At 43.1% G+C, this 10684-nt stretch overlaps 1 protein-coding gene across 5 annotated transcripts in view; it reads left to right on the top strand.

The window, feature by feature from the left end:
• The first annotated feature begins 4422 nt into the window (after positions 1-4422).
• The window catches only part of LOC122868404 (thyroid hormone receptor alpha), a 113137-nt gene continuing 106875 nt past the window's right edge, over positions 4423-10684 (top strand). Inside the window, exons 1-4 of one of the 5 annotated variants that reach the window (XM_044180315.1) lie at positions 4424-5176; positions 5330-5449; positions 5543-5585; positions 5962-6063. The gene's annotated coding sequence lies outside the window, so the exon portion shown is untranslated. Of the gene's footprint in view, positions 5450-5542; positions 5586-5961; positions 6064-10684 lie in introns of all 5 variants that reach the window. The other 4 variants (XM_044180319.1, XM_044180317.1, XM_044180316.1 and 1 more) reach the window with 4 other exon arrangements.

Here is a 10684-nt window from a genome sequence, read left to right as displayed (position 1 = left end):
GGTGTCAGAGAGGAGGATGCTGGCCAAACTACACGCCATCTTGGACAGTGTCTCCCACCCGCTCCATGACGTGCTGGTCAAGCAAAGGAGCACCTTCAGCGGAAGACTCACCCCCCCAAAATGCACCACAGAGCGCCACAGGAAGTCATTCCTGCCTGTGGCCATCAAACTCTTTAACTCCTCCCTCTAAGTGTCAGTCTGTATGACCCGAATTCACTAAACTGGACATTGATCATTACATCTCTGCCATACTTGAATAATTGTGCAATATTCTGTGTACTACTCCTGTGCAATATTTAGTTTTCCCATGATAGTTTTTCTTATTTATTGTTATTGATATTATATACCTCTATTACTCTTGACAGTACATGCACCTCTTCTTATTACTTATTACTTATTTTATTACATTGTATTATTATACTGTATTATCATCATCAACCGGTAAACCCACTTGGTACTTCACACTTAGTTTATCTTATACTTATACCCACCTGATACTTAATTTATTTTCTGACCTGTTTTTATAGTGTTTTATAGTGTATCATATTGTTTGCTAGTACTTTCTCCTGTGTGCACTGACGTAAAGACGAGCTGCTGTAACAAAGAGTTTCCCTACGGGGATCAATAAAGTATTTCTGATTCTGATTCTGATGCTGTCTTGTTTGCATTTTGGTACACTGCACAAAGACGACCAAAAGATGAGATGAAAAAACAGATTCAATGAACAATTTACATTCCATATATACAGAGTTTCCACAAGTACCTTCCCCATCAACACCAGGGCCCAGGCATCACATAAATAACTGATGAGTGGGTTGCACTGTGCTTGAACTTGCTCCATTACAGGACCTTCCAAAGCAGCAGCAGCAGCAGCAGCCTCGAACAAAAACCTGTAGTGGGCTCAAGTGTCTCTCTGTCCTCATACGTCTGAACCGTGGGATATTTCTACCATCCACCATCAGGCGTGCAGCAGAATGCGTTCATAGAGTATGTTCAAGCCGTTGAAAACGTTAGACCTTACGGAGGTAGCTTGGGATGCCTTTGAGACATGAGATGCTATCTCTCCCACCTCTATGACACTGACATCATTGGAGATACTGAAGAAAGACCATCCTTGTTGTAGTCGCTTAAGATGTACATGCTAGATTTATGTAGTTATTTAGGGGCTCATGTGAAGACCGTACTCAATCGTCTCACACAAAGAGCACATTCTTTGTATCTCCCCCACATGCACTGTGTGTTCATGAGTTATTTTTTGTATTTTTTTTTTTTTTTTACCAGATACAATAAAATAATGAAAGCAGCACAAGGCTTTCATCTTAGACTCACATCTAAGATTTGATAAACAAGTGAATAATATTTGCAAAAAAAGTTCAATCCAATCTCAGCTGTTTCAGACTAATCAGAAAGTATCTGCCACTCAGTTCGGCCCAGCTCTACATGATTGTCCTCATTTGGACAATCAGTCTTCTCTGTTAAAGGAGCGAAACTTTGGAACTGTCTACCCACTGAGTTGAAAATGCAAAACAATTTTAATGTTTAAGGTGTTAAATCACGGCTGAAACACAGAATAACATAGCAGTGTGTATTTTCACCTTTAGACATTTTCATATAGTGGGTTTGAACCAGTTTGGTTTGGAATTGCAGGTGTGGAAATGTGTTTTTTATTTCTCTGGTTGTGGTATTAACACTGAAGGGTCTTATGAGAAATCTACTGATGTGAACCGAGAGTCAGTTCCCTCAGCTCGCCGAATCCAGGTAAACCGATGAACTGCTAGATCGTGAAAATGAAAAAGGGCAAGTCAGAGAAAGTGGGCGAGGGCTTAGGCCACCATTTGGGACACAGAGAATGAACGCCAGAGGGCAGAGTAGGGAAGCATGGTTTCAACTCAGAATATGTAATCAAGGGCTAGTCTCAATTTACTTTTTCAATTAATAAAAACATTTCAGTGGAACCCATTCGTACACTTCCTTGCAAGTGTTGTGAAAAAAAAAACCTTAGTGGCTACTCGTGGACTACCAGGTGCCCTCTGAAAGCGCATTGGAGACCCTTGCTTTAGATCCATAAAAGATGATGGCGGTGAGGGGGGTAGCCTATGATGTTCTGATCACAGACAGCGCAGTAATGCCATAATGCATGGTAATGGGATGTGGACTATAGTCTCCTCTGTCTTGTCCACATGTAGCATAACATTGTTCTCCACACACCGGGTTGTCAAAAGTTCCACCGCGTCCTGTACGCCGACTCGTCATTGCTGGAGAAGCAGCCCGCCACCGTCGGCGTGTCATCAGCAGGTGTTTTTGGGGGTGGGTCTGGCAGCGGAGTCGTGAGTCATGAGGGTGAGCAGCAGGGGGCTCAGGGTGCTGGTGCTGGAGACAAAGTACCACAGAAATGACAGAATCCAACCGCACCGGGGTGTTGAAAAAGAAGGTTGGGCTAGTTTCTCAAAAAAAAAAAAAGTATGGAAAATGATGGAGTTGGATGCAAAACAGAAGTCGATGAACAACAGTCTTGCAGAGAATACCGCAGTCCGGACAACACCATTCGACACCCTGCTGCCAGCATTTTGTTTGTGTCTAGTATCTGCATTTATATATGTTGCTTATCTCTAAACAGTATCACCGTGCAGCCTTCTCCCACCTGGCTACTCTGCAGTCTGCAACTTTCCAAGATTCCATCTTCAGCTGACGTGCCGCATCACTTAAGTGCATCTGCCTCTGCTGCAGCCCCCGCTGGTGTTCCACTTCGTCTGCAGTTGCCTTCTTATTAAGCAGCAGCAGCAGCAGCAGCTGTAGGGACAGTTTGCTAACCCACAACCTAGCTAACTTAGTTAGACTACTTGCTGTGTCGTCTATATCATGGTACTTGTCATTGTATTAGATTTCTCCAGAATCGCGTACCCCACCTTTAATGTAGCCGACCCGTTGCTTCTTTAAACAGCATTTAATGTTGTAGTCATTCTTCATTGTTGACTAAATATACTTGCGGAATCAATGTGAGTCTTTTATTCATGTCTAGTGTCTAATTCATGCTTAACAATGTAATGCGTTGCTCTGCAGCCTTCTCCTCCCTGGCTCCTGGGCAGCCTGAAGCCTTTATTCCATCTGCTTTCGACTCATCAGTTGCCAAATGACTCTGCTGGACCATCCTCCGTTGACATTTCACCGTACTGCACCATCTGTGGCCGGGGATTTGGTTAGACGGGAAATTCCCCTGCACTACCACGGCACCTGCAGGCGGCGTTGCCAACGAATAATTAATGACTGCGTCCGTTGTGCTGGTAACAAGAAGTGGAGACCTCTGTTGTCCGTGGCAGCACCACCAGCGGTAGCAGTGGCTTTGCAGAGAAAGTGAACAAGTTAAACCAAGCGCCCATTGCTCCGTCTCTTGTTGATGTTCGACATAACGCTGATCGATCTCCCTCTAATGCAACCTTCGCTGGTGTTCCACCTCCACCTCACATCATCTGCAGCTGCCTTCTGATCACGCCCTGCCTTACAGTGACTTTCTCCTTGCAAAAGTATTGAGATGAATTACAGTTTATTTGTAGCTGCACAATTACACCTTGCTTTCTGAAATATGCAATTTGTACCAGATGCCATATTAATCCATTCGTGTCATTGCTTGTTAACGGCCCGGCCTCCCCCATGGCTGCCGCCATGTGTTCTCTCCTGTTGTATATGTCTCCTCCTGCAGGTAGTAAGTGGTTGCGGTGTGTGTGCCGGGTTGCCTTGATAGCATCCCGCAGATGGGTGTGGGGTTAAGAATGCTGCAGTCTCCAGAGTTTCCAAGATTATCCTAAGCCCTACTGCAGAATGACATTTGGATTGGATTTGGCAGATTGACGTTGGGTGTTGCCTGATTGTATTATTGGTAGGGAAATGTAGGCACGTGTGAATTTAGAAACTACAGCATAGCCAAGTATGAAAAAGAGTGAAAGTGATGGTAAAGATAAAAAAAATGGGGGAAAAGTTGTAATGGTAAGGATGAGTTTTAAACCTTGACCTCTCAATTGCAAAGCACACACTAAGGCCACTAGGCTGCTGTCAGATACACAAAGCAACAGTATTTTGCATTGAGTAGCCTACCTGTCTTCTTCAGGGACAGTCAAGCGCAGTTACACTGACACAAAAGCGATTAATCCAGGTAATTTTAAAAGACAAGGTAAGGTGATCATATTCTCAGGCAAATCAATAGTTGATCCTCTGTAAACTGGACAATTCACAATCATCTTACAATAAAGCTGACTATAGCCTAGCCTAGCTAAGTGCCCACTTGCAGTAATAGACAACCAAATAGTTATTACCATTGATATATTTACAATGATCAATACGGGTTATTTTGAAAGACAATGAAGGCAGACAAGGTATATTCTCAGGTTAATGAACATTTAATCCTCTGAATCCGGGATAATGTAACCTACAATTCACAAACACAGCACAGATCAGCAGCCTAACACTGGCGTGCACTCTTCATGGATGCATTGCTTTGGTCTGGCTTTACTTTTCACCGATTGGCTACAGAAACTTTGATGTTGCTGGCTGTGCAAAACAGGAGGAATGACACATTACCATAAGGAAAAGCGCTGTGAAAAGTGGCGTTTTTGACGGCGTGAAAAACGGCACTTTAATGTACCTCGCTAGAGCGCTGTAGAAAGGTTTTCGCGGCGTTAAAAAGCGGCATTTCACCGTAACACGGCATGGAATGCGGCGTCCTGACACTTTACACACCGCTTTTTTTGCAGCCTTTTCTTAACTAAACGAGTTTGAAAAGTGACGTAATTTGGCAGCTCGGGCTTGCCATAATCTCCGGCGGCAGCTCCACTTCTCCTGACCCACATTCACCCGTACTGTACGGGCAGCAGGAGGACCGAGCACAGAAAACAAATAAACGCCGTAGAGTTTCCCCGAAGACCGTGGCCATGACTTTGGTGGCAGTCCCAGGCAGACACGGCGTTCCCGTCTCCTCAGACCTGATAGCGGCTTGAAAGGGGGGGGGGGGGGCTACCACCGGGAGAGCCATTAACGTTAGCTAACGTTACGCAGTTTGGGACGGTTAACCCGCTGGACTTGCTCTGTTTACACGTATTTGTGCGGCTTTTTCCTTCACGTGTTAATCCAGCTGTCCCTTGTACACGGGAACAGGAGGCGGCTTTGAATCATAAATCGAGCAGTGGTGAGTGTGTCAATATACTGCAGTGACACTATAGCGGAATACAGTGAATGCTTCTTTATGGGGCGGCGGTACAACACGAGTGCTGTCCTCACGTCAACCCGACACCGGTCGCTGCGCCGGGACACCGGCCTGCTTTCTGTACTGTCCCAATAGGTAAACGCAAAGAAGCCTGGCGTGTGTACTGTATGTACGTCTGTGTGCCATTTGAGAAAGTGACCTGCATGACTGCCATGTGCTCCCTTTACTGTCGTTATATTGAGGGACCTGGGTCAGGTAAGGCTCGGATTCCGAAGTTGGAAGGTTGGAACTATATGATCATTGCAATAAGAAACCTGTTAACTTACACTCTGCCCTAAATGGCTGTAGAGTCTGGACGTGTGAGAGATGACACCCAAGAGGAAACGTGAAGGTAGAGAGATAGGGATTTGTGCCAAGATGTAAGCAGAATATAGTGTATGTATGTATGTTTATACATATGTGGCCCTCCCAATGTGTGATTTACTGCTCAGCCACTGTTCCTTTGCTGTGACATATCCAAGGCGTGTGCAAAAGTGTGCAAAAGTATGCTTGAAATGCTCCTGCACACTTGATATGAATCATGCATGTGTTACAGGACAGCATGAAATATGAATTGTAGTTCAGCATGGTGTGTGTGTGTGTGTGTATACTGTGTGTATACATATGATTGAGTTACACATAATAACATTAGTCTTTGTGTGATTAAGTTAAAGGGTCGGTTAGGAAAAGGAATGTGTTGTTCATTATTTTTTAAATTTTAATTCCAGGATGAGGGCAGCAATCATCTGCTTTGTTTGTGGGCCAATCAGACTGGATTCTGTGACTCATTCTGGGCCCAGAGCTGCAGTTCAAGACACCCTGGGTTGGGGGTAAGTGACGAGCACAAACATCAGCGCAGCGTGCAGGGGTCAGGCTAGAGTGTGAGAAATGTAAGGTAATTTCGTATAAAATGTCTACACAACACACTAATGGTAAAGGTTCTTCTGCCTCGCAGCGTGCATCATGCACATCTTCACTGTCACTCCACATTTTATTTGTGAGCGAATAATATTTCTCAGCTGGAGGTGACATGACTTTTTTTTTTTGACATAATGTGACTCATTTGTCTTTTTGTGTAAAGTCTTCAAATCCAGTCAAGAAATCCAACGTGCATGTGATATTTTCAAATAGAACATTTTCAGAGAGGTGGACAAGAAGGACAACTCTCATATAACCATGACTGCTTGTAAAACAGAAATGAATATAGAACCAAAATGATATTTCCCTGGAGTGCAGAAGCCAGACGTAAAATTACACAAGAAGCACTCTCGCTCACGCTGTTTACATGAGTTTCCCCCAGTTATGATTATGGTAGCCAGTGGTTTTTATTAGTTCTCAGCAACCTTTCAAAGATGTATTAGTCTTTATGAGTCCTTCCCGCAGAGTTGTTTTCTTGGAAGAAAGGAAATTCGTCCGAGTGGGCATTTGTTTTTAAAAACAGCTTTACAAAAAAATTACACAATACTTAATAAGTCCTATGAAGCTGAACAATGCTAAAAATGCAGTTAACGGCAGAATAAGTGGGATTTTCCTAAAAGAGAACATAAAGACTCATACAAAAGAATCCCTCTCAATCATCACTTATGGCCCACTAGATGTGTGTGGCTGTGTCCGCGTCTGCTGAGACCCGGCCCTCTGCCTGTATTTTCTTATTTTGCTGTGTTCGGGACGTTTCTGGGCGTCAACCTCTGTCCCTCGCTCTGCCTCTGCCTCCAGCTCTCACTCCTCGGCCCCTTCTCCACCGGGGGCTCTGTTCCGCCCTGGCTGACAGTGTTATCAAAAGTCACTCATTTTCCCGCAGGTAGTCAGGTACACCGCTCTTGAGTCGCTGCCTTATGCCGCCGTGTTGCTGCAGGCGGTACACTGGGCTGGGCGCTTCTGGTGTCGTTGAGTCAGGGAGGAGGGGCCGACATTGAATGTTGTGTTTACAAACCGTAACCGACAAATCCTACTCATTCTGCCTTTAATATCCGTTTGGCAGGTATATGCCAGCTGTCAGGATTTCACTTACATCATAGAAAATTAAAAAAAATACTATTACTATTAATTTTACTCCTTCTTCCAGATCACAATGAAAATGTAAACCAAAGAAAGTCCATGTAAAAATACTGTGTGTGTGTGTGTGTGTGTGTATATATGTGTGTGTGTGTGTGTGTATATATATATATATACATACATACATACATACATACATACATACATACATACATAGGCATAATCTGTGCTCACAGCCAGACGTGTCCTCTTTTGACGTCCATTCCTAACGCTCCCTCTCCCCCTCCCCCTCTCCTCCATTCCCATAGCTCATTGCTATGTACGGCGCGCGCAAGGTGAAGAAGGGGGAGGGGGAGACAGGAAAGGAGTCTGAAGGAAATCAGTTACATTATAAGGGCTGTGGAGGCAGCCACTGCCTCAGTCCCTGAGGTCCCACGGCCTGCTCGCATCACAGAAGTGTACACAGAGGGGAGGGGGGGGGTTTAGTTTGGACCCTAATTTAATTTGACATGAGTGTCCACTGTTTAAGTGAAGGCTTGATTCACTAAAGATTTCTAACAAAAATATGTAATATTTGGCCACATGAATGTATTACTCTATTAATTACTCTGTAAAATGTCCGAAAACAGTTAGAAATTAGAAAATAGTTAATGAGAGATCCATTTGGTAAAAATGGTAAATGGACTGTACTGAAAGCGCCTTTCTGACTGCTCAAAGTAGCTTCAACTACATATCACATTCACCCCATTCTTTCAACTGATGCCAACTGCTCATCAGTTGATAGAAACTAATCATTCACACACACTCACACACCGAGGGCACAGCCCTCAGGAGCAATTTGGGGTTCAGTGTCTTGCCCAAGGACACTTTGACATGTAGGCTGGGGGAAGCTGGGATCGAACCGCCGACCTGGTGGACGACCCGCTCTACCACTAAGCCACAGTCGCCCGCATTGATAATTTCACATCATCACAAGATATTTTTCAGGTTATTATGACATATTCTTTGTTATTAGATACCAAATTATTCCGTACAAGAAACTTTTCTTGTTTTAACAACATATCACTTTATCTTGTTAAATCACGTAACTTTCTTTTTATTTCACCAAATGAACATATCTCATTACGACAAACGTTTCCCGTCCTGACATGAAAACTTGGTATGTTGTTATAACAAGACACTTCTATACGTAGTAAAAATGAGAAAAAGATCAAGCAATGACATTGCACCCTACCTCGGCTAGAAAAACTGACAATTTTATCCATATCTGCTTATCCTGCACAGGAAGCAGGAGCCTTTCTAGCTCACTTTGGCCGACAGGCTTAGAACACACCATTTCTTACAGGGCTGACGCATATAGACAGACAATCAAAGTGGTTACTAGTTAAATACGTTTAAAGCTTAAAATGACTGTAATAGACGATTAAGAAAACCAACAAGTAGTCTGTGCCAATCTACGTCATCAGTGTTGGTAAATCCCCTGCTAAACTGAAAAGGTGGTGATGCTGCCCTGATGGTAATTTGCAGTAGGCTCAGTAAATCTGCTTTAGTGTATCTGTGTTGTCGACAGTAAGCCAATTAACAGAATACTCGTGCTCACTTCCAGCTACACGGGAAAAACAAAAGAGGGGGAAGGGGATGACATGCAACAACAAAGGTCCCAGGCCAAAGTCAAACCAGGGACTTTGCGGTCACATGGTATGCATCTTAACCGCTAGGCCAACAGGATGCCCCGTGCAAAACAGGCTAGTTGAGTATTCAGATTAAGAATGTATGTAAAGGAAGGTGATGAGTCCATGGGTGGCTTTGGAGACTTTAGTTAGCTATTGATGTGTAACTGACATTACAAATCAGAAAGTCAGTTTGCTGTGGGAGTCTTCTCTCCTTGTGCTTTTATGTTTTAGCATGACACAGATACAATTTTAAATGATTTTGATCACTGGCACTGGCTTTGGCATGATACCGGTTTGCAGCAGCAGGCCGGCGGCAAGTGATAGTTTAGCGGAGTGTCTGATGTCCCGTACGGTAAACACTGCTGCGAAACTAGGAACGCTCGAGATGGTCAGTTTCACGGCACTGTTTAGATGCGTGTAAAAAGACATACGGTAGTGTCAGTATGTGTGTTACAAACTCCGACACAGACTGCAGAGGACAGAAGCAGCGTGCCCATAAATGACACCAAAACGTGGTAGAGACTCTCAGCATAGTTTATTACATGACTATTTTCAAACATTTACTCGCCAGTGTGGCAGATATCCTTCCGAGATTTACTCGCCAAACAGAAAATCTACCTGCATTTGGCGCTTGGCAGGTGTTAATTTCAGACACTGCCTACAGATATTGAATTTTTGAGGCCATGACAGTTTAAGTCATGTATCAAGGAAAGTTGATACTTTCCTAGTTTGCTGATGCTTACTTGTCAAATGTGAGGATTTGCTGCTTTTCTGTGTTTTATTTTGATCTAAATCGAATATCTCTGGGTTTCGGACCACTGGTTGGACAAAACGAGACATTTGAAGACATCACCCTGGCCTCTCCCATGTTTCTGACACTACCAAATCGATTCATCCGAAAAATAATTGACAGATGAACCCCCTAATGGCAATAATTCTTAGTTGCAAGCTTAATATGTGACCAAGTAAATGAGAAGGAAGAAGATGAAGGAAAAGAATGGGATGGGAAAGAGATAAGCAGTGCAGAGCCTAAACTGCATTTGTCATGTTTGAGAAGATTGTCAGAAAGATTCAGAGAGAAAGTGGGCTCACAAACACATATGCACACACAGACTCGGTATTATAGAAGAGCCTCGGGGCACCTCCTTGGTACTAGTTTCTTTGGAATGTTCTTTTCTGTTAAGGCAGGAACATCTTTATTTAATGCAGCCTCTATTCAATTAGTGTTATCTCCTACCCAGAAAATTAAACATCCGCCAAGGACAATTCTGCCTCCATATGATGGGAAATAACTTGCAAAGAGTCTTAAATTGGGGTTGAGAATGAACACAACTCTCCCGCCATGTTCTTTTAGGACCATGACATAGTGTTTTAATTGAGTTTGAGTTTTAATGTTATGTTACTTGTGCGATTTTATAGGAATATGTACTCAAAATAATGAGTTATGACTAAACAGGACACTTTAACAATTGGAATCAGGTATGGAAAGAGTTTGTGGAAGTGCTTTTTTTTTTTTTAGCAGTGTTTTAATGCAAATGCACGTGTTTGGGGATATACTGAACACATGAAGGGGTGCCAGAGTAGGGTAGAGTTATTAATCAGAAAATTCAAATTTTCCAAATTGTTGTTTCATGGTTTGACTAGGATCTAAAGAAAAACATAAGTGCTTAACTCACATTCCTATATTAAAGATACAATATATCTCCAAATATATAATTTGGTATCTTTTATGTGAAACGAAATAAGACAAGAACAATTCAAATGTCTTTTTGTCCTTATGTCT

This window comes from Siniperca chuatsi, linkage group LG21, assembly GCF_020085105.1.
Source record: "Siniperca chuatsi isolate FFG_IHB_CAS linkage group LG21, ASM2008510v1, whole genome shotgun sequence".
NCBI classification, from domain to species: Eukaryota; Metazoa; Chordata; class Actinopteri; order Centrarchiformes; family Sinipercidae; genus Siniperca; species Siniperca chuatsi.
The sequence above is the reverse complement of the archived record's forward strand: the minus strand, read 5'-3'. Positions and strand labels throughout refer to the sequence as shown.